The 25,646-nt window shown below is 36.6% G+C and overlaps 1 protein-coding gene across 5 annotated transcripts in view; it reads right to left on the reverse strand.

Moving 5' to 3' along the window:
* Positions 1 to 22,256, reverse strand: part of Arpp21 (cAMP regulated phosphoprotein 21) — a 155,501-nt gene extending 133,245 nt beyond the window's left edge. For 3 of the 5 annotated variants that reach the window (XM_063260361.1, XM_013156329.3, XM_023566511.2), the window contains exon 1: positions 20,876 to 21,054. The gene's annotated coding sequence lies outside the window, so the exon portion shown is untranslated. Of the gene's footprint in view, positions 1 to 17,608; positions 17,630 to 20,875; positions 21,055 to 22,097 lie in introns of those variants that run through there. The other 2 variants (XM_013156331.3, XM_063260359.1) reach the window with 2 other exon arrangements.
* Between the last annotated feature and the right edge of the window lie 3,390 nt (positions 22,257 to 25,646).

Below are 25,646 nucleotides of genomic sequence, written 5' to 3' on the forward strand. Positions count from 1 at the left end.
GCATCAAGGAAAAACTTAAGTCACATAACCTGAGAATACCATAGGATGCCAAGAGCGCCTGTCAGGGCTTGAACATTGCTCTAGCCACTGGCAATGCTTCTCATGTTCTCTCGGTGCCAGCAGATGGTGCAATGCACACCTGTGACACTTGTCAAGAAACAGCTCTCCGATTCTTTAATTACAAGAACTTACATGAACCTTCACTCACCCAGGTGTCGCTGAGCATCCACATGCCTCTTGACTGAGCTAGCCCTGAACAGGAAGTGGCTTAGAACCATACCTCAGCCACCTCCATTCTCAAAAAGGTCCTGCTTTTGTAAGAAATTCATTTTCTAGCAGGTGACAGATCATTACTTTAAATGTATCTTTTAACAACAACAACAACAAAATAAGATTCAAGAGTTATCTCTTCTCTAACAAATCCTCTAGCTATTTACCACCTACTTCCTTGGTCTGTTCTTTTGTATCTATGTGATTCTCCTATCTCCACTTTAACAGTGATAATAAGTTCCCAGAATTATCTGAGGTTTCTCAAGAATAGGAACTATCCTCATTATCTCATGGTGCCAAGAACCTATAAAAGTGCCTGGAACAAAATAGGAATAAAAATATTTTTAAAAATAGAATTAATTCTATAATTAATAATATCATCTAATCATCTAAGCCAGGAAAGATATTCATTATTCAACTGTTTAATATACTCACTATTCATAGTTATATCTGACATTCTACAATGAGTGTTGAAGGCATAAATAAAATAATCTGAGTTCATGCAGCATGACTGTAAGACAAGTAGACCTTGGGTCAACAAACACTTATGAGGAATGCAATGACGTCAGGTAAGGAGTCTTTTTTCTGGGACAAGTATTAATGACTTATAACCATAAGTTCCAAAATAATATGTTTCCTTTATCAACAAGTATTTACTGAGTGACTAGAGGTAATTATTGTCTTCATAAGGTACCGAATGACATTTACTCAGTAGAAAGGACAATATATTTTGACTGTTGTATTAAGATCAGATGCCAAGTTGAAGGTCAAAAAGACATGCCATATGCCATCCTTTCAATAAATAGTGGGAGAGGAAACAATAATAGTTAAATTTGTTTATATCTCCTTTAAGTGTATTTCTAACATTTGGTGAGAATTGTTAGTAAGTCATTAAGTCAAATAACTGATTTATATCTGAATTTTTAAAATAAATACAATGCGGAATGGAGTGGAACAAATACAATAGGATGAAAGCAACTGGAATAGAGTAATAATAGAGTATATTATCCATGAAAACTATATGACTTTGTAAAAATTTTATTTCACATATATGTGTGTACATGTTCACATTCATGTAGGTGTGCGTGTATCTACCATGACGTCATGTAAAATGTATTTTTAAATAGGCTTTTGTCAAAAGAAGTCACTAGAATGGGTCACATCATGTTTGCATATCTGCTTGAGGAAAAAGAAATAGAATATACATTACTCATGTCTTGATCAATAAAGTTTGGAAGAGAAAATATGGATTGTGATTGGATGCCTACTGTGAAATCTAAACATTACTGTGAAATTCAAAGATTTTATCATTTAAATATGAGGGTTGATGCTTCTGATAAAGATAGAGCATCTTAGTCAAAACAAACAAATGATTATCTCAGACAACAGTGTAAACAAGACTCTAATTCATGAAGCTGGTAATTGCTCTTCCCAGCTGCAAAAGATTGGCTTTTACTCCATCTCTCAGCACACACACTTGCTCCTGAAATTCAGCACAGCACAAGTACAACTACACATAACATAACCTGGAGGACCAAAGAGAGATTGTTTCAGAAAAATAACTTGTCTAGATGGCAGCTACACCTATAAAGGTGAATTCAACACTAGGGCAGTACCAAAATTGAACTCATATGAACATTTCTTTGCTCCCTTAAAAAGTCTACTGATATGTCAACCAGAGAAAATTTTAACAGCACTGTTTTTAACTGAGGGAATATACTACTGTATTTTTGAAAGTGAATCACAAAGTTGGTACTCCAACAGTGACATTTTAAAATTCTCATAGCCTTTTTGCACATCTTTTCAACTTAAACAGGGAATTGATAATGCATACTTTAAGAAATAATAGCCACTATATGTTGATATATCTTTTTTTGTGTCAGATGAGAAAGGGAACATTTTATACAAAGTATATATAGTCTACAACACAACTTAGCATTCTTATTTATTAATGAAGGGAGGAAGAGAAGGGAGGAAGAAAAATGAAAAGGAGATGATATGGAGGGATGAAAAAGAAAGGAAGAAGAAAAAGAGGGAAAAAGGAAGAAAATAGATGTTCAGGGAGACTCACATGGTACTGAGATTATTCACACACACACACTGCTGTAACAAACTGCTCCATCCATTGCTTTCCATATGCAGTTCAGTTCATGCATCTGGAATGGATGCACCGAGAGTGAATGTGACACTCACTTGTATTGCCCTGGTAACTTATTGCAGAAAGGTGCCAAACCACATAATAACTATATCTTTTATTATAAAAGGGTATCATCTTTGCTATCCCTAGCCAGACACATGATATTATTTTTATCAGAAAGGTTGTTTCAGCCATCCCACTGAAATACAAAAATGTATATTCACTGTTTGATGATTTAATAATCTCAAAACTAACAAGTACATTAGTCACAAAAGCCCTTACTAAGAAATTGATCATTACTAGACAGTTCCTCCTCTAGGGAAAGGGCTATGTTTAAAAGTTCATGGTGTTTTTCCTCCACCTTGCTACGATTCAGACTTGGAAATGACTTGCAGGAATGAAGCTGACCCTAAACTGGTACAACACCAAATCCAGAGTTATCTTTTAAGATTGATTTGACCCTCTCTGGGGTGAAAAAAAAAAAGTTCTGTGGAAATATCATGCAGTCCAATAAGAGAAGATTCTTTGCCTTGAACTTAAACAAAGCCTCTCTGTTTCTAAGATTTGAATTGCATCCATGTTCTCCCCGATGGGTTCCACAAGTTGAATTGGAGAAAGAATGAGAAGACACTCGGTTCTCCATGTTCCTCAACCCAGTGCTGTGCTCCCCAGGGTTGTTGGAACAGCTTTCCAGGCAGTAGCAATGTTCTACAACAAGCATCCCCTAGGACAACCTTCTTCTTTAATAAAGAACACTCTGACCTGACTGATAAAAGAGCAGCTTCCTGGTTCTATATGGTTTCAGGATGCACAAGACAGAAAACACCACATCACATAGTCAAGCATGTGTGCCTCCAAGAGGGCAGAACGAAGCTTCAGGCTTCGCCAGGGGCTTCCCTCTGCTCATGGCTGCGCCATCTCCTCTGCCACGTGTGCCCACCTTGGAAGTTCCCACTATACAGGGGGCCCTGCATAACTGGGGTCCTATTCAAAAACTGCATGTATTGCCCAAAAGCAACAAGGTCATTTCTGCACAGTGTTTTTTGAATTATCTCAGGGAAGACGACTTTCGTGCAGTGTGAAATGCAACATTAACAAAGATCCCATCAGTTTCAGCTGGAGAAAATACAGACAAACACAAAACAAAAAACAGAGAAAATGTCGTGTAGTGCTTTACAGCTTAGATTCTCAAATTGGATGGGTATCTGGGGCTTGAAACCTGACTCCACTGCTGATTCTGAGTTACTAAATGTCTCTATGCCTCAGTTTCTTCATAGAAAAATGGAAACAAGAGTCCCTTCCTTGTAGAAAATTTGGAGAATTAAACATACTACTATAAACATTCAGAGGATGGCTTATATAATACATACTATGTATATATATATAATATGCATTAGACATGTATTAGCTATTGACTAACTTTCACAGAGAAAAACGTGACTCTATTAAACATATAGTTAATGACATTACCTCATGGGAGCACTGGCTGGAATTAATCTGCTAATATTTCTGGAAACCTGGACCTTCTGGATACTTGTAGAGATCTTGATGTCTTTAAAATATATAGCTACTTTCCTCCTCATGATAAGTGTAATCATTATATACTGCAAGCATGCACTAGTAAAATATTTTACAACTTGAGGTGAAAAAAAGTTTCTGTTTCTTTAGAGTAGCAGGGCCCTCCAGAGCCTTCAAGTAGTCATGCTGAACTAGCAGAGGTGTGGAACACGGGCACATTTAGGAGCTCAGCCACAAATGGAATGGTACCTGGATAGCAGTGTTATGGAGTACAGTTCCTTTGTAGTTAATCTAAATAAGAAGAAGATACCTAGCTCAGATCCTTTTGAAAACAATATAGACTCCAGAGGATTCTTAAAAAAGTAACAAATAGAAAATAGGAAGAGGTGTCAAGGATGACACAGGTATTAACTATGTCAGGCAGATTTTTACAACTCCAAAAATTTCCCAGGTAGTTTATGGAGGTAATATCTCTTTGCTCTTTTGCTTGAAATAAAGCATTTTTATTCATTTATTTAAGTTGAAGATTTACTATACATAACTCTGCCAAACACAGATTACTTGGTATAACTAAAAACATAGTTCTGATTTTTAAAAATTTTACAATTATTATATAGTCAATTTCAGTTATTGGAAAGATGTGCAGTTCCATGCACTTAAACATCTGTACAAATTTGTGTAATCATCACCACAGTCAACTTGCAGAAGAGCAACACTGCTTCACAGTAACCTCATTATGTTATTGCGTTATACTCATTACCTGTCCTAATCTGTTATCTCTCCTCTGTTACTATGGTTTTATCATTTTAAAACTTTATATAAATAAGATTTTATAATATTTTTGATTGGATATTTTCTATCTATATTGTAATGTGTCTTAGTAGCTCTTTTATTGCTGAGTAATATTTCATGTTAGAGTTGTATCACAGTTTATCCACTCACCTGCTGAAATACATTTGAGCTGTTTCCCTTTGGGGAAGTTATGAATAAAGTTGTATTAAGTCTGTGTTTTCAGAATTTTGTGTTTAACAATTTAATTTCTAGTGCTCACCAAGTTTTATTTTTAAAATTTTCTTTTACTTAAGTATACGGTTTTGATTAGGAATTATTATGTTGTATACATGGATTTTAGAAACTCACAGTGGAGACTATGTGTACAACTTGGTGGAAAACTATGCATTCTCTTACATTCACCCTAAAAACATGCCTCTGACTCTGCTTGTCTAGTGGAATCAATAATCCTCATCTCTTCTTCATATTTTAAACATAAAAAAATAAAAATAAATGATATTAATTGGTTTTGAAATTTTACAACCTCAGCTTATGAAATCTCATGACTCAATTTCTACTTGGTGACAAGAGGTCCCTGTCTTAGCTTGGTGGTTCTTGAGTAGTAGTCCCTTGGTGAGCAGTATCAGTGTCATGTGAACACGTGTTAGAAATGCACATACTGAAATCCCACCTAGGACCTGCTGAATCAGAAAACCTACAAACCCTCCATGTATTAATTTTGAGAATCACTGCCTTAGTGATGAACCTTTGCATGACTCCAGAGAAACTGAATGAATAAATAAAGTCTAAATTTTACAATAAATATTGTGAAATGAAAAGGGATTGTCTAAAGGGAAAAAGGAAGTAGAGTGGGAATGAAGGAGAAATGAAGGAAGGTAAAACGACAAACATATAAGCTATCTATACTGTTAGTGTTTCTTAGTTCACTGAAAAGGAAGGTTCATACAACATCAACTGGAGAATTTTTCATGCCCGTTACTTATACTCTGTGTAACTACTTTGAAGATGACAATATGCAGTGTATTATCTCTAGTTATTCTCCTACTACTGTGCTATGAAATTCTGTTTTACATTTTTTCTATAAAATAAAAAATAAAAATTAAAAAAGCAGTCTGAGCTCTCCCTTCAGTGTTGTAAGAGAACTTCCACTTTCTTCCTTCCACAGTAGACCCATTTGGCAGCACAGTTAATCTGTATTAGATACAGGTCCTTGATAACTTACTGGCATTTATATGGTAAATACTGTAGTTCATGATGGTCATTTTAGCATAGCTTTGGAATCAAACCTTAAATGTAGAGAAGCCCGAGTCCTCTGTGAAATAATAGATTCATACCCACCCTCTACTATCATGCTATTTAACTAGCGCTGATGGATGCAAACTAGAGATTCAGGCAAAGTTTCCTTCTTTATGGATTCTCTTCTGTAAAATATCCATAATGGGATATTGTTTATTAACAGTGAAATAAGAGTATTCAGAGAGAAAATGGATCACCCCATCACTGATCTTACCAGGATAGAATTTACTTTTTCTATAATAAAACCCCAAATTTATATAAAATATACAAATTATGTTTAAGTTCACTAAATAATGGGCAATTGATATATTTGCATATGTTTATATCAAGATAAGATACAAGTGCAGGTTTATCACAGAGTATGCACACTTATTTTCTGTTTTCTCTTGAGAAAATTTCTCCACAATGAAATTAAAGCTAATCCTTATGTTTATTCCTATTCAACTAAACCTAACTAATGCATATTATGAATTATGGAGTAAAGAAATTTGGACCAATATTTTGTCTATATTATAAGATATATTGATATCAAACAAATTTTATATCCACCAATACATAATGTTTTTATAATTTTCCACTTTCTCAAGATAACTACAGGAGAGAACCAAATGAAATTATTTTAGTTATTAGTTTGCTTTACATTATAAAGTTTGACAACTAGTAGAAATTAAGTATTATCTCCAAATTTTCTATCCAAATGTTTAACAAAACCAGTTATTTTGGAAAATAGTTAATTAACAGGTGCATTGCACCTACTGCGCTCAACCTTTATTTCACTGTAATGTTGAAACTTCTGTTAACCTCACCACTTCCTTTGTCTGGGAAACTGACTCCTTGAGGGTAAAGGATGAAAAGACCCCTTTGATCCTGTACATCTGCCAAAAGCAACTGTCACCCTTTGCCAAACAAACACAGAAGTTCAGGCAAAGAATGAGTGCTTATGTGTGTTTTAGGTATTTGGGTTTTCTTGGTAGAAAACAAAATGGGGCCAAACAATGAATGATGAAAGCTCATATTGGGTTATTCTAACTTAAATTTTCTAGATGCCAATTTCAAGAGCAACGTATCAGTTAAAACGAAAAATTTCCCACTGAATATCAGTAGTGTAGGCATAAGGGATAAAGTTAAATTCATCTACCTGATACTAAAATCTTCCCCATGGGACTGAAAGCAGGTTTTAAATGAATGCTGCAACACTTGATAGGGGAATAACTTAGACCACATATTTGAAGAGCAAGGTAATATGTCATAACTACAAACAATCAAAAACAAAAAGATGTCCAGGAGTAAGTGGATATAATATTTCAGAGAAAAATTAGCAAATAGATGTAGCAAATCTTTACACATACATTCGAAAGCCAAAAACTTACAATCCCATTAGGAAAAAAGTAGAGAATAATTCTCTCATTTAGCATTCATCTTCAAAACTTCTTTTCATCTATTTGCTAATTTTTCTCAAAATATTATTTTTTCTTAATTACTTATTCCTGGACGTTTGTTTGTTCTTATATATGAAACATTTGGTGCGTTAAATCAACAACACCACTTCACATTAAGTTGGTTAATAAATGCAGATTTAGATTAAGATGTTCAGGAGCCTTTTTTTCTTTTTTCCCTTATTCTATATATACACTTATAGAAGTAACAGAATCCCACTACTCTCTAAATTCAGAGTTCTCATTTTCCTTGTTAGACTTACATGAACGGGTAACATAGTTGTGCCTTGAACTACACATATAGCAATTTTAAGAGAAATATTGATAGTATGAATTTGTTTTTGTCTTTTTTGAGACAGGTTCTCTATGCAGTTCAGGCAGGCCTTGAGCTCACTTTGTAGCCCAGGCTGCTCTGGAACTCACCACAATCCTCCTGCCTCAGCCTCCTGAGTGCTGGGATTACAGGCTTGAGCTACCAGGCCCTACAATAGTACGAAATTTTTATAACTTGTGTTCCTATAGGTTTCAGTTCTGTATCTGTGTATGTCTGTGTGTTGTGCTAGGAATCAAGATCAAGGCTCTTATGTGTGTGCATGTTAAGTGCTCTATCACTTCCAGCCCAGTTTTAATGTTTTAATGGGTACTTGGTCCATTCTGTATCCAGTATTTTACACATGGATTAGCATAAAAGTTATCTTAAACTCTCATGGCTAACTTTGCCTGAAGCGAGAGAGAGAGGTGAAACTTTGATCACCTTGGCTTCAAATCTATTCCCTTACCATTATGCCAGGAGAAATATACCAGATGGATAGGCAAAATCAGAAGATGATAACCAATGCTTCAAAGAGAAGCCACAAGATAGATGTGTGATGCATGGAGACAAATTTCTACCCAATTTGTACCAGATCCAAAGATTAAATTCCAAAAGACTTCCTTTTTTGCTATGACGTCACTACATAATCTTTCCCTATTGTCTGATTCTTAATTTTTTATCATCTATTCTTGTGTTTTTATGGCAATTACAGGATAATTCATACAACAAAGAAAAAAAAATTAAAAGGCATGAGACATACATTTTTCCTCTTTCCTTAAGCAAATATGCCACACCAGAGATATTGTCATTGCTGTAATTAAAATCAAAAGACAGAGCAGTTAGGGTATTATATAAATACAGAAACAACCCTTTTACATGTGAGGCAATTAATAAATATAGCTAACATTACAGAGTACAGAAAATTAATTATCTGACACAAAAACTTCGCAACAGTTTTAAATCACATGTGATCTAGAGGTAAACTCAAACCCAATAAAGAAATACTGATTTTTACTTCTCATTGTCCCTGTAGTTTCAGTAAATGATATTTGATAGGACTGTAGAAACCTTGGATCTCTGTATTGAAAAGAATTTTTGCCTAGAGAAACAATTTAGAGTGCAGAAGGAGCAACCCAAGAAAGTAGTTCCTACAGAGCAGAACAAATGGCACTAATGACCTAATCAATACAGAGATAAGCGCAGATTTCTGCCAATAATGGCCACAGGTGGCTCCCCGAACAATTTAGGAAGACCACACATTCCTTTCCTTAGATTGTCCTATTTATTGATGTGCTTCATCAGGAATACTTAAATGCTAATTTCCTGTCAGTTCAGAACATTAGATAAGCTACTAAGATTTAGCTCCTTCAGATGTGCAGCTCTGGCAGGTCCCTCTCAATGCCGTAAATTCCTTGGATGGCAGAACAAACTGATTTGATACTTGCAAAGGCCTAAGATTCTAACCAATAAAAACCAAATAGGAAGAACATTTCATTTTTCCTTAAAACATCAAAACGTCTTTTTAGAACTCTATCCAAATAGTGAGGTGATGTTTTATACTGATTTTAAGAAAATTGACTTTAGAGCTCTTTTCTTTTGCCAGACCCATTAGACACATGTCTGCATATACAAACAGCCTTCCGCCAAATGCAGTCATTAGTCTTCCCTGAACCATGAACAAGTCACAAGTCTACCATATTTTATTTGAAAATTGCTTGGTCTTAGATAATAGTCCCAAAGTGCTCCTGGAGGAGTTTCGTACTAAACTATGTACCCTTTAACTAGATGCATCTAGAAGGAGCCTACTTAACTTTGTTTGTAAATCAGCACCAGAGCCATAATCACACCACAAATGAATCATGTTGGCAGATCATGAAGTACTCTGTGTAATTTTGTGTACACAGACAGTTCAGAATTATATGTGCTCCAACCTCCTTCTCAAATGCCCATTTGGCCTATAAAAGGTCAAGACCTGCTGTCCGTATACAGAGCAACAAAAGATGGCTTGCACTCCAGATTTCCAGACAGGCTTGCCTCACCAAGCCATTGGCAGTTTACCATGTAAAGCAGGGCCGTGCTGAAAATGAGCTTTACTCACGCATGACCAAAATACTCATGATAACCTCCACTTTAGAGTTCTCTGGGACAGACTAATGGGGATATTTAATTTAGGTGAAGCTGATGGAATCAAAGACAAGTGATGATAATAGCAGAATAACCTGAATATTTGGGTACCAAGAAATATAAATTAATAGTGAGAACAGGGTCACATACTTTACATTTCATTCTTACAATAATCTTATTTTAGAAATGAGGCACTGAAGGGTTAGAACACTTAAACGCATTAGTAAGTTGCAGTGTGGAATGTGAGCCCAGATTGGACAATCTTCTCACTACTTTACTCTCATTTTATAACACAAGGCTAAAGAGAAAAAAAAATACAAAAAAAAAAAAAATAACAGCATAAGAATGATTATTATACAAAAATATCATTTGATTATAGAAATTATATAGTGGAAAAGATCTTAGAAATCATCTGATGGAATCTGGGTGTTTTATAAGTAACTTCTAGAAATAAGTTTCTAGAACTAACTTCTAGAAGTAAGTTTCTTCTCAGTACCGTATTTCAATGTGAAAGACTTTAACATGGACTGGGTCAGAAGTAATGAGTCCAGACACTTATTTACTTTTAAATATCCCAAAATTTTCTTTTTGCTGGTGGAAAGATCTACAAAACTTTTACAAAGCTTCATAGCCAGGTGTGGTAAGTTATGCCTATATATCCAAGGAGTCTGGGAGCCTGTGACAGGATGGCAAATTCAAGCATTCTCTGTGCAACCTAGGGACTTAGGAAGACCCTGTCTCAGCATAACAACAACAACAACAACAACAACAACAACAACAACAAAAAACAAAAACAAAAACAAAAAAAATACCATGCTGGGGATGCAGCTTGGTATGAAGGCCCTAGGTTTTATCTCCAGGACCACATACACATAAAATATCTTTCAGGTGACCTACACAACAATTCTCTAACTGCTGCAAGATTTTCTTGCAGAACTGCAGTCTGTATATTACTATTTCTCTTTAACTAGCTACTACTTTTTAATCTATTAAGAACTTCTGTATTTCTCCCAAAACAACTTTTCTAATTCCTTTTCTCAAGCATACAAATGTAGACGTAACAAATTTACCATACTTGATCCTCATTAAAAGGCAAGGAAGAGATAGAAACAACCAATGACTTCTCTTTTGAAAAAAACTTACTTTTAATATTAAATAGACAAACTGATGTATATATTTGTTTCTCTAATATGATCAGATGCCTTCAGTTTTGGTTGCAGTCCATAATGCCAACTCAATTTTAATCAATCCGTACTGGCCAAATAGGTAATATGCAAATATATAAAGACCAAGAAAGAGAAACATGAATTGGCTGTTCTAAGCCTATTTACATTTGTTTTGGTTGATTATCTTTCTCGTTACAGAAACGCTTAAATGTTGTTTTTAGTTTTAATTTCCACAGCACAATTTGCTCTAAATATACTTATGAACAGTACTTATTTTTTATGTTTCTTTTTGAGGAGAACATGTTTCCACTCTCCTTGTTGATTTTCATTATTAACTATATTAGTAAAAGGACATTTTTCTAATTCATCAAAACTTTTGTATGTGTTTATTGTGCAAGTACTTATCATTCTGAATTTTCCTTAGACTCTCAATCATTTGATTCATTATTTGAAAGAAGTTAAAATGCATGTACTTCTATCAGATTTTCATAAAATCCAACACAGAAAGTTTTTTCAAATATTTAGTATGAGTTTCAACATATAGGGGAAATTTCAACAAACATTCAGAAAATATAAAGAGATAAATAAGGATGGTAATATCTGATATAAAGACAAATCTTGATATCGATACCATAATTCAGCTGACCCCCGCCTTTTAGTTTGCTTGGAAGTTCCCCAAATTGAAGAGTAAAGTCCAGAATATATTATGTTGGCTCTCCTAATGACAGCCTAACGTCTGCTAGACTCAAGGAAGAAAGAAAACATGCGGTTTGTCTAAGGCGAGACTCCAGATTTTGTTTTTCTTTGGGAAATGGCTGGGTGATTCGAAGATCATTCTATAAGTACACATGGCATTGCTTAAAATTTAAGAAGTCAAGAAAGCAAACTCACATCATTCATATTCAGCTGGAAGCCTTACAGATAACAACAAGACATTATGTAGCTCTCAACAGTCCAGGGGGAGTGACAGACATGCTTTGTGATTGAAACATGTTATTCTAGCATCTTTCCTGTGAAGAAGACAGAGGGAAGTGATTCTGCTCTAGCTTGCTGAAAGCTGCTCTGTGTAAGGCAGAGAGGGTCTGGAAGGCCTTGTTTGCTGACCTCCTTTTCTTCGTTCATCCCTCACCCTGACTCCTAATCCTGCAAGGACTACTTGCCCCATCCTTAGAAGAATCAATTCTTTCCTATACACTGGAACACCTTCACCATTTCTCTGAAGGCACTTACACACTAAAGGTCAGATAGCTCTGCTATAAGTTCCAATGACCTAGATTTTTTCTTTTGCGAACTTGTTTTTCCTTCATTCTGTCTTCTAAGACTATTATCTGAGATTAACTGTAACCTTTTCCATGTAGAAGGAAAAGTGATATGCATTCAGGGCAAGCAGACTGAAGTTCGAGAGACTTTGCTCTTCTTACAGAACTCAAACTAACTGTCTGAGATTTGAAGACATTTCTTTGTAAGAAGAAAAACAATCTCCAGTGCGGTTATAATTCTAATAATTCTATATGCAAGACACATCTTTGTCCTTTTTCAGAAAGATGAACACCACATCCACATAAGCTAAAATACATTTAAAGCTTTACTTACACAGATTTTAAATCTTAAATGTTTTATGCTATTAATAATATTTTAGTCAAATAAACTTTAATTAAATACTGCCATGTGGAGGCACTATACCATCCGAGAACTGCTAAGGACCATAAAAAAATACGTTGAAAGATAATTGAGAGATAGACTTCTTGGGCATGCATGTTACATTGGTTCAGTACCTCTCTCTCTCTCTCTCTCTCTATATATATATATATATATATATATATATTTTGGTTTCTAACAAATATTTTAATAGCAAAGGATTATAAACATCCTCAGATAGCTTCTGAAAATTTTTTCTTGACAATTTTCTGATTGTGCTGTCTCCTAGAAGAATGATTGTTATCTAAATAAGTGTAGAAAATAAAATGCAATTCTGTGCTGTACTTACTGCCTTGTATCGCCTCCTGTGGCTCCTCTTCTCCTGTGCTAACTACTACTCGTCGTTCTCCATTTCCTGATATTATGAGAGAAGTCTCTTCCCTCTTCTGGCCATATTCACAGGGGCACAATGCTGACTCATTAAGCATAATTACAAGCAGCTACTTTAGAATCAGAGGCCAAACTGACTGTCCTGTCCAAAGGACTCACTCAGTGTTCAGAGACAAAAAGCCAGAACTTGCTGCGGCAGTGACAGGTAGCTCTTCATCAAGCCCTCAACTCTTTTTATTTTGTCTCAGGATAGAAACAAGTGTCCATCTCCCATGGAACCTCAAGTCTATTTGCTAGCTCCACATTTATGTAGGATAGGAGTCTAGGTTATTCCTTCACAGATATATTCCAACTCCTTTCTAGTCAAAGGTTTGGCTTTTATTCACCCCTTTTAGATTATAGAAACGGCACAACTAAAATGTTCTGGGAAAATAATACCTACATATTCACTCTTTTGCTCCAAATTGGTCACTGTTTTCCTTTGAAACTGACAGAAGATAAGGGCCTCATTAAGTCCCTTGTAAAGGATCTTTAAAGGAGAAATTCTGGGATTGGTCACAATTTGGGCCTTTGATATTTAGTCATAACAAAAAGAGTCATGATAGTCACCAATTTTAATCATAACTTTTTTATGGAATAGCAGTGGAACTAAACTGTACTACCAACTACAAAAATAAATAAAAGTTTTAAAAAAGAAGAAATAACTTTTGTAAAGAGTTGTGTTTCATCCACATAATAAAATTAAATATTTCTCTTTGTTAGTAATGGCCATGTGTCAGAAGCCACTAGGATGAAATATCAATTCAGAGGATGACTTTCATATTTACGGAAATAAGGTGTGAAAAACTGAGATATGAATATACTACATACAGCGTTTACTTTCCTAAATCTTTTATTTTAATCCAAATTTTGCATATTTCTCTAAACTGTAGAATCTTGTGAAGACTCATAGAGCTTCTGATAAAACCCTCGTTACAACCAGGCGTTCCTGCTCACTCACTCTCAGAGTCTGCTAGCAATTCATCAGTGTATGAACCTTCTGTTTGATTTAGCCTGAGTTTCAATTCAAAATTTTATTAAATTCAAGGCATTTTTGCTTGAAGAATTTGTAAGAATATCAGAAAAAATATTATGATCATTTGTGGAATAAAATAATTCTTTCCTCTAAATATTTACACCATTTTCCTAAATGTGTAAGACGTTTGTACTACATCAACTCTGTCTCATTAACTCTGTATCTTCTCTGATCTCTTGAATCTAAAAAAAAAATCACTAAAATCTGACTCATCCATAGTTTCTGGTAAAGACAATAATTATAATAATGATTAGAGATTAAAGCATTCAGCTGTTCACATGCTTACAGAGCAGAGAGCTGCAGCACGTACACGCAACATGATTACATGCTGCATTATTTTATCTTCTCAGAACCCTGCTAGTGATTATGTGAAAATTTCAGGGTTGGAGAAAGATTTTAATCTTCACAAAAAATGTGGTGTGATCAAAGTTAAATGCATAAAATGCAGCGTTATTAACACGAAAGTCATTTACTACAGCTCTTGCATTGAAGTACAATACTAGTTGTTAGATAATTTCCTAAAATATACTAGTACCAAGATGTCTAAGTAAATTAAAAAATAAGCAAAATATTAAAAATAGAAAAACAACATAAGAGCATTATCACAATCAGTCCCATATGCTAGATAAAGGAAAGCTCACAGTTATAACCGCAGAATCCTGATAATTAATTTTGGCAAAATTCAGTAGTAACGTTAGTAGAACTATGTACTGCACTGGATTAAGGCCTCACAAACTTACTATAAACTGTAATCTTCTTTTCGTAAAACATAAAAAGCTGCTTTGCAACCAAAAGGTTTTCTTTCTTTTTTTAATTAAATTAAACAACTGTCCTAAAGAAGCGATAGGAGTTCAAGTTTGCATTTGTTGTCCAAATCATGATTCTGTCACACACTCACATGGTTCTGCTTGTTCTCTGTCCAACATCTCGTTAAACCACATGCCAGCAATATTGGGATTTCCACCAAAGTTATATGCATAATAATATGAAAAATGCTAAGAAAAAATGTATCAATCCCAAGTACTTTTTAAAAATAAATAAATACTAGAACTTTCTGTGAGGATTTTATCTTATGGCTTTAGAAAAATATAAAAAAGTCAGAAGTTAATTTGAGCCTCTTCATTTTCTCCTTTTGTTTATGGGCAAATAAAGGTTAAACAATTATGAATAACCACTGAATTTCACTGAGTTAACCAAGTGCTCTTTTTCTGCTGATCCGAGGCTTGATTTTTCTAGATGTATGTGACGGTGGTTAAGGGATCACCTGAAAAAGAAGCACCCTGCAGTACTGACCAGTGGGTGTTTGCTGGGCCATCTGGCGTAAGTGTCAGAGGATGCTGTACGCAGAGCTGTAGGGGCACAGTACTTCTGGAAATAGAAGTGCACTTCTGTTCTTTAAAAACTCTGAAATATTTTGCCTATTTGTGGTAGTTTTTAATGTCAAATAGATAAAAATATTTCCACAGCCATTAACATTGTTTTTTCCTATAATGTACAACTCTACAGATTGCAATGTTCTAAGAAGAAGGCTTTCATCTTGGCAACTAGGAACTCTGTAAAGTGGCTTCTGTTTCTTAACAGATGATTCTTGCTCTTATCTCCAAGGCTCGCTGTGTAATAAGGGAGCAACCAAAGACAACTCAAAGGTGAAAGATTGCTTATCTGTTATTAAGAATTTGAACGCTAAACTGGTTATGGGGCCACTGAGTTCTTCTTTTCAATGTCTCCATTATAGGCAGATTAATAGCTGACTTGGCTTATTTAGATAAATTAACTTCATTAGTCTCAACAGAAAAAGCTGCCAAAAAATGACAGTACATTACTTTTGTGATTTTGCACAGAAACATAACCAATAATATGCAATTTCTACAAATTGTTTAAATATTTAAAACAAAGTGAGTTAATCACTGTCCTGTTAAAAATCATGTCTTCTGCAATGATTTTAAAACCAATGTTATTTACAGAAATGACTTCATTAAAAAATCTGTAATATTTTGCATGTCATCCACAATTGATTCTGATTTGAGAATTGTATTTTGTAAAAGGCAAATCATTGTAAAGCAGTACAAAATCTGAGAATGTAGCAAAAGGCTTGGTTTTAAAAGGGATAATTTGTGGAATTCGGTTCCATTAACATGAAGAACGTGAAGCGAGTTTCTTTGCTGGATAAGAGGAACAATGAAAAAGTTTTTAAATGTCATATGAATTTATGATAAATTTATAACAAATAATTGTGTACTTCGAATAACAATTTTCAATGGAATCTCCAATACTTCAATAAGTCACAATTGCAGTGTTAAACTAATTTTGATTAGAAAACATAAAAGACATAAACATGCTGGTTGTCTACACATAGAGTAGAGGGTATAAAAACTAGCAGAAGATATATGCTAGGGAAAAGCATACAGAGGAATTTTAAATATTGATTTATTGCAACCACAGATAGTGATTAGCATTCTCTCCACCTGGCAATATTAGGATCTAGAGGACTATAATATGATGTTAAGGATTCAGTTTGAAACTAGAGAGGCAATTTGGTGCATTCAAGCCAACCCCTTGTTTTTCACAATCCCTTCAAGTTTTTCAGTGTAATTGTTTCAGTTCCCTTTTTGATTTGCCTGGATAGCTTTTTTCAAAAGACATAAATATATGCTAAGAATTTCAGAGAAAAGTGCATTCAAAATGTTTTATGGGTATTTTATACCTTAAGAATATATCTCCAGCCTGAGAAGATTTTGAGACCACAAGATAATAATGCCACGGACATTAAAAACTACCGGGTTTTTACTCTTAATACTTAATACTCTGTTTTAAGTGCTTTCTTCTTTATTGAGCTTAGTATGTATACAATTGAAATACTTCTTATCTCATAGCTGATCCTCCTAGAAATGAAATGACTGTTTTGAAAATACAAATAAGCACTTCAATATCTAGGGCTCAGGTTAATTCAATGAGAGCCAAATTAATCTAAATTTTGAGCATGGTACTGAAATAAATAGATTTAGTAGAACTTGGCATAAGAATGCACTAAAAGAAATACTAATATTCAGAAACAAAGATGTGAGAAAGGAGAAAAGTCCAGTAAGCCACTCATCTGGCTAATTTTCTTTTTTCCCCTCTACCTTCAAAGCCCTTCACCATCTACTTATATCACTGTTTAAAGTTCATCTTTTGCATTTAATATGAAATATTTCATTGAAAAGGTAAAAGCAAATGAAGCTTATAGAAATGTAGATCTCTTGGAATCACAGATTTTCTAAGAAAATAAAGATCTTTGGACATAAGAGAGGACATATATACTTTATAAGTGCATCATCACTGGCTTAAAATATGTCTAGAACTTCACAGGTGATATAATGCATTTTTATGGAGCCACTTCTTTGTGATTAGATTCACAAATTTCTGAACACGCTGCCATTGTATGGTACCAGCCAGAATGATGCCAGTACTTACCATTCTGAAGAAATGGTTTTCAGTGCCGACATCACATTTAAGCCCCACATTCTTTCCTAATCTTGCCACACAGCAGGTCCAAGTTAAACTGAATAATATATAAATCGTTAATTTGAGATCTGACCTTATGCATTTCAAACTGTCTCCTTGTCCTAAGCAATTCTCAGCCATATTTATTTCTGGCTACAATGTGCATTGTGTCTTCGGTGGCTGATTCACTCCATGTTCTGCTCATGTAGCTTATCATTATCTTGTCCACAGACAAAACACACAGTGAAGTTGAATGAGAATGCCCACGGATTTGAGAGGCTTGAGAAAGGTACCGGTACTGTGGCACAAATGGTGTATTTACTAAGGGAAGTAGCACAGCCAGTGTGAACTGTTTTTCTTCTAGAACTGAGTTGAAAATACAAACAAACACAAAAAAAATCACAATGTTTCCTTGCAATGTGTTTCTCTTTATAGTTCATTTTAGAAATTATTTTTCACAAAATTGGTAAAATGTAGATCAACTTTGTACATTGCTTTAATAGCATCATTAATAATAATGTGAGTTACTTGCCCATTTAGTACAAACTGATCACATTCTATGTTTTTTTTTTATTTTGAAACTACCTATACAATAGCTTCACTCTGAACAAAGAAATAACCTGCTAATATGAAAATGAACAACAGAAATCTTTCTGATTGAACATTCTCAGTCTCTACTTCCAGACAGGTGTTCCCAGTGCATGCAGGCATTCCAGACAGATGGCTCTGTATGTTTTACACATTGTAATGTTAAGATTTTGCCCCTTATTCTAAGTGTTATCAGTGCTGCTTCTGCTATCTCAATTTTGAAGGTATTTAGGCTTTAGAAATAAAATGTGTAACGTTTATTTCAAAGTTAAGGAGAAAAAACATTCCATACACTCTCTCAAGTCCAACCAAAACTTCCTGCTTTCCTTAGTTGCCATAATTTTAGACCAAGATCCCAATTTTGTGAAAGAAAATGAAACAATTCACAAGGCAAAAATTCTTAAGAAGATGTTAGCTACTTTATTCTGAAAATAAAGTATAAGCTTTGAGCCATTTGCTGAAACATTTTTTTTTTACCAACCTGAAATTATTTCTGTACTTCTCAGAGATTCTGAAGCTTCCATTAAAATTAGTATGCATGCTGGAACTCGCTGGCACCTCCTTTAAGTTCTGAGAAACTAAAATTACTGAGATTTCTTTCTAAGAACTAGTGAAGAGATTTATGGAAACACCTACCAAGACATTCATGTATAATTTTCTCACTAAAATCAATTGCTTATCTTAATACAATATTAGTACGTAATTAAAGTTATCATACTCAGCAGTCAGTCTTTACCTTTCTAAATATCCCTCTCCAGGATTCATAACCAAGTACTGAACTGCCTTTCCTCGTCTTTCTTTTATTGCTGAGTGAGGTGCTGGCTCTTTCATTAAATGGCATTAAAAATAGACTGCACAGAACTCCCCAGTGGAGAGCATGCTCTAACAGGGCTAATGCTACAATTCTCAAGGTAACCACACTCATTTGGGATTTATGAGAGAAAGTCACTAGGAGATCAGCAATTTGCAAATGTAACAGCACACACAAACCTGTCTGGGTCTGAGCTGAATATTGTAAAAGAGAAATCAGCCTGTAGTGAAATGAAGTCACTGAGAAGCTAAAAGTCAATTCCTGGAACTGTATAAGTTTCTCTACATATGCCTCACCCAAACAAAGTATTCTATTAAATAAGCATCCATCTAGAGTAACTGAAGTATTTTCCTTCCGAAATAACATAAATCAGGCTCACAGAATTAATATATATTATATATATATTATATATATACATATATATATACATTCATAGCATTCTCAATGTGTTTAAAATTTCATTGAAGCTAATAGTAATAGTATTGACAAGCAAAGAGAGTAACATTACACTTTTACATCTTTTGTGATGAATAGGTGCGTTCCTCAAAGAACACATTGAAACTCACTCTCCAGAAAATTTAAAAATATTCTGTTGGGGTGATAACAAATAAAAGAAAGCTATAATGAAAGAAATATATAAGAAAACATCAAAAGATACATACCTTGAAGATCTATGGAAATCTGAAAAGAATGCATACATAATCTCTCACATGCAATCCCACATTAGGAATGCAGCACAAGCAATTACTGTTAAAAAGTAGATTATTCCACTATTTGAACAAAAAACAGCTAGACTTCCTGCCTTCCAAAAGCTGTTTATCATAAAAATGACATTAGCTAAAATCTTAGGAAGACATGCAAACCCTGTGATCATGCAAATACAGTGTATCAAAAGAGTAGGAGTGTTTTTTAAAATGTATGTTAGAGGTTTTCTTTTACCAAATTTAAAAAAAAATGATTTCTGTTATCTCACCTTCTGTGTACTCCAAATATTCACAGTATTTTTGATGCCCAAAGAAGATGAGTAAAATTTTATACAGATTCATTTTCAACTTTGGAAATATCACTTTTTTTGGAGGAGCTGAAATGTCATTCCAATACACTTAAACAGACAACAAAATTAATATCTACACTATACTTATTCTCATGAAAGCAATTTCTACTTTGTATAGCATTCCTTGTTTTCCTATTGCTATAACTTGCACTTCTCTCTTCTGCTATAACATTTAAGCTTGAACTTTCTTTATCCTTTATCTTCAGACAGTGACCAAGTCCTGAAACTGTGAGACTGACAGTCCATTCCAGTTTTATATCTCTGCACACACACTGAGGGAGTGAATTCCTCCTCTAAAGAAACTTTCCACATACCTATCTAACTCAGCTTAACAATGAAATAGACTTCACGAGTATAAAAATAAAAATGAAAATCTTTTCTTACTGAAACCTCTTGAGATTCAATACTTCAATCCTGTTAGAAAACATACTTCTTACAACTTTCTACCACTCATGTAGTAGCTTTTTTTCAGATTAAAAACATTTCAAACTTTCTGTCATGAAACCTACATAAAGCACTGTAATCTTCTTTGACGAAAAATCATGCTTTTCAATTTAATTTCCAGTTTTGTATTTTTGCCAGATTGGAGGGGCAAGAAAAAGTGCACTCATCCTTCTAAGAAACAGAAAACAATGCAAAGATCACAACGGAAGTTTTCCACAAACAGTGATAGAATATGAGCGAGGAGCAGTTCAAAAGAAAAGCTCGGATACATGGCAGGAACAAAGTAGGGGCAAATTCACAAAAGACATACAATGTTCACGTCGGAAAATCGGATTATTACCTTGACTGAACAGATGCTACACCCCCAGCGTCCCGTTGCCTTGGTTGATTTGGTTTTGGCTTTTATTAATATTATTGTTTCTTAATAGTTGATTTGGCTGATGTGGTTTGGCTTGGTTTTCGCTTGTGTTGTTGTTGTCGCCTTTTCTTTTTCTTTCTTTTTGGTCGATTTATTTAACTGCTAGCGAAAAGACCTTTCTGCAGCTGCGGCTGGTGCGGCGCCTGCGGCTGGTGCGGATCGCGGCTGCCTCGCCCGGCGCCCGGGAGCCTCCAGCCGACCTGGGGACAGGGCGCCTCCGCCGCCCCGCAGTCGGGCTGTCAATCGGGCCGCTCGAGCGGAATTCTGGCTTTCCGCACTCTGCTCTCGCCGGCTGTCAGTCCTTCCGTCAGTCCGTCCGCCCCTCAGAGTTCCGCGGTCCACTCAGCTACGCGGGTCCTTCTTCCCGTCTTCGGTGCCCGCAGCGCTCCTGCTCTGTGCCCTGGACACTTCCCTGGGTCAGAGGAGGACGCCTGGAGGGAGGGCGCACCTCTCTCTCTCTCTCTCTCTCTCTCTCTCTCTCTCTCTCTCTCTCTCTCTCTCTCTCTCCCCTGCTTCCTGTCCTCTCCCAGGAGGCCGGGTAGGGCAGTCTGCTTGCTCCCACCTGTCCCTCTTTCTGCTCTCCGGGTGCCACCCAGAATTAGCCAGCCTGGATCCTGGATCTGCCCCTGGGGACCACGCTGCCTGCCGAGCGCCTTGGGCGTCCACCCTTCCGCAGGTCAGTGCTCTCCCCCACGGCTGCCACTGCCACGGGGGCGGTGCCCAGCTCCTCCCCGCAGCTCCGGATGCGCCCAGTCCCGGTCCCGGGCTGAGGGCGGTGTGCGGTGCACGTGGCCCACCGCTGCTCCAGCCAGAGGCCGGTTTCCGGATCCGCCGCCCCCGGGAGGTAGCCGCGGCTAGCTGCCCGGCGGTGCCCTGAGCCTGGGTGCTCCCGGCTCCTGGGCGCGGCCAGGCAAGTCTGAGCGCCCGCACCTGCTCTGTGCGCACGGCTTTCGCTGCGCTACCCTTTTCCCGGGCTGCTCGCTGCCAGCCCAGGGAGAGAGACAAAGCGCACGAGCCACGCGGGAGCATGAACATCATTAATCAGTGAGAAAACTGGCAGGGTGCCCCCTGTCCTTCCACACAGCCTCCCAGCCCAGCCAGAAGGCGTGGTCCCTCCAGCCCACTGTCCAAGCCCTCAGGGTACCTCTCTTGCGGGTGCGCGGACTTCTGCAGACACTGGTGAAGCCTTGCTCCTTCCCTTCCCCAAGGCGCTCACTTCCCAGGCCAACTCTGCAGAGGCAATCCCGCCGTAAAGACACCTCACCCCGCCCAGTGAAGCGTAGCCTCAGAGCTCTCCTGGATTCTTGGCTTTGGCTTTGGGCGAGACCAAAAGTCCCTCCTTGTGGGCGGCTGCCCAGACCGCGGCCCACCTGAGCGCTGGCTGAGAGTCGCTGAGGTGCAGCAGAAACCAGGCAGGGTAGGGGCAGGGGAACAGAGTTGACACCCGAGGAAGAAAAAGCGTGGATATTATGGTTATTTTGGAGATGTACTGTTTTTTATCTTTAATTTTTATTTTTCATTGTCTAAGACATACTACAAAAAATCAGTGAACAGGAAAGGAGAATGAATAAATTTCTGAAATACCACCCATTCCTCGTGAAAGAGTGCAGAGCCGCTTTTCCAACATTATAGGTCACCAGCCAGGACATACCACTCTAGTTATAAACCCCTCAGATGGGATAAGGCATTGGTTTCTGGGCTGCTCTGTGAAGCTGTTATTAATGTGCAGCAAAATTATAGTTGTACATCCCTGCGTGGAATTTCTAAAGCTCATTGGATGATATCCGCAGTTCAGTTTCTGAAATGTAGACGCTAAATAACTGTGAATTAGGTGCAGTGAAAGCCCCATCCCAGAATTAAAGGAAGAAAAAAGTCAACTTCTACTATCTGCCATTAGTAACCTCATGAATAGACAACAAATAGCTAGCATACATCAGATCATGAAGATATCCAAACCGTTTTAGTTTTATTTATTGAGACTCACTCCTAAAGACAAACATCATAAATAGATTTATTAAGAAATGTGACTTCCAGTGTTACAGAAAAAAGATTTCAATGGACAGTTGTGTGGCCATGTTGATATATTCTAAAATGTTGATTATAAATCTTAAATTACATATGCTACTTCTAGAAAACTGCTATAAAACAGAACAAGTACTTTATACTTGTCTTTGTTGAATTGATGCTTATTTCCCAACTATTAGAAATTTGCCCCCTTGGGGTTCAATTCTTCCTGGCATAACAAGTTTATTGTGTAAGGTTTCATGCAAACCACAGCTACAAAAATCAGGATTGTGACCTTGATCTGTGTTTCCAGCTTTTCTACTCGGTCATCCCCAAAAGCATTTAAGTGTTTTTCAGACCCACAGAATTTAAAGGAAAATTATTTAAAATTGTTCCCAGTTCACTTCTCTTTTCTATATCTCAAGTCATGACTCATAAAATTTGCTTTTCTTAGTGGGAAGTTGGGTCATTTTATGTCACAAATTCATACAATTGAGGCCAAATGAGTAAAAGATCAGTGCTGATTTTTCTTCTGGACAGCACCACATCTAACTGTCTATTAAATAGTGGGATGGGAAATCTATATTAACAGGAAACCCTGGCATCTAGTGCCAAACACAGTCTTTCCACAACAAACTAGATTTTACTTACAGAATTTGCTTTAAAAAATGTAAAACAATCCTATAAAGTGGCATAGAAATTGTAAGCATTTGAATGATTGAAGGGTTTATTCAATCAGTATTTTGATCTTAAACTCAATGTGGAAGAATAAAACAGAATATTTCCATATCTTGACAGTGTATAGAGAAGCTTGATGACAAAAATTAATGCTGTAACTCACAGATTTTAATCATTTTCTGGAAAAAAAGGGAAATATTCCAGAGAAGAATGATGTTCATTTGCTTCAATTAGATTTTCTACCTTTTCTCATAATATTTTGTCAACCTACTAGGAACTGGAGAAGGCTAGAGTTTATCTGAGGCCATGTAGATAATTAACATTTGGCTATCCCATTTTAAAATGCTTTGTCTCAATGTGGGACTGAAATATGCCCTGGGGAATATAAGGCAGGCAGTGAGCAATAAATTACCCTTTGAGGCATTTAGAAATTGTTTGTATTTCCTTAAACAATTGAAACAGTTGCTATCCTTTAAGGTCTTTGGCTTGACATAAATTGACTAAAATGGTTGTCTTCCTATTGAATTTTTTGGTGCCAGATACATGGTGTCAGTCGCAGATGGTGTACAAAATGCACCCTAACCTTAGGGATGGGTGGTGGAGAAAGGGGAGCTCAAGCAGGGGAAAAAAGAGGTGCTGTTACTCTTGATTGGAGGGCTTTGAGTTTATTTGGCATTTTGTTTGAAATGGAGAAGGATGCAGTAACCAAGTAACACCCAGCTTGGGGAGTTGAGCTCACTTACACACCGGCAAACATCTAAGATTGTTGACAAGCTCCCTTAAACACATATTCCCTTAAGACACTAAATTAGTGCCCTTTAATGAAGCTTCCAAATTGGATTTTGAAAATAAGGCAAATTGCTAGAATAGCCCAGCTACCTTCACAAGCACCTTTACAGCTGAAGCGAGAAGTAGGATTTCCATGCTGTTGAGCTTCCTTCATTCCTCAGGAAAAGGGTGGGGAGGAACTCCTCTTTTGGGCCTACTCCCCCGCCACAATGAAGGCCCACAAATCCCCTAGAGAGAGATCTCATTCGCCCTGTTTCCAACAAAACGATCTAGGGTCTATTAAATGCCAGTTGTGGGTTTAAAGCTTTACAAATACACTCAGTACAGAAAGGCAAAAGAAAAAGATATGGAGAAAAAAAAAAAATCAAGATTAACATTTCAACCAGAAAAGTTGAGAGTCCCATCCTTATTTTTTGCTAAGCCAAAATAACTCCAAAGCACATTTCAGAACATCAACAAAGAATGTTACATCACGTATTCATCTGAGATGAAGAAATGTCACGATCAAAAACAAAGAAGACTTGGGAGCCTAGAAACCAAATGTTCTGATGGCACAGATCCCTTGGTGGCAGCTATGTCTCCCATGTAGTAATCTGTGCACAGCATAAAAAAATTATCTTCATGAACTCTTAGGTTTCTCATGGACAGACTACAAATGGACACTGACTTTCACAGGTACAGTGTGATTTTCTGCGAATGGAAACAAGGAATTTCCTTAAAAATGAATGTTTCATATTTTCACTGAGCTGCACCTGGAGAGACTATAAAAGGAAAAGGGAAGAAATAGCTAAAAAGAAGTTTTAAAAACCTGCCACCAAAAGATCTGAACAGCAAAACATGATCATGAAAGTCTGCTGATTAAGTTATATACTTCTTTTCACCATCTCCTAGGCTAGATGTACCAGCAGCATTCAGAAGTACCCTTAGTATTCAGTTTCCCACTGCAGGTCCCAGAGCACTGTGTGATCCCCACTGTGCCCACTCCCTGAGATGCCTGGGTCTTTGCTGGGGTTGAGGTGGGCAAGACAGGCAGTGGAGCACAGGTGCTGGAACTGTGTCCAGCTGCAGGGCAGGGGAATAGGCAGGATGCCCTGAACTAAGCACTTCCACCTGGCCGGTGTCCCCACTCTTCCAGGACTGCTTCTGCCTCAAGTGGTCCCAATCCCCCAGGGAAGCCACAACAGGGATTTTTGATTTTTAAAAACTTAGCCTAAACTTGAGA

The sequence above is a fragment of the Cavia porcellus genome, unplaced genomic scaffold (genome assembly GCF_034190915.1).
Source record: "Cavia porcellus strain 051 isolate PalLab524CR breed Dunkin Hartley unplaced genomic scaffold, mCavPor4.1 scaffold_13, whole genome shotgun sequence".
In the NCBI taxonomy this organism is placed as follows: Eukaryota; Metazoa; Chordata; class Mammalia; order Rodentia; family Caviidae; genus Cavia; species Cavia porcellus.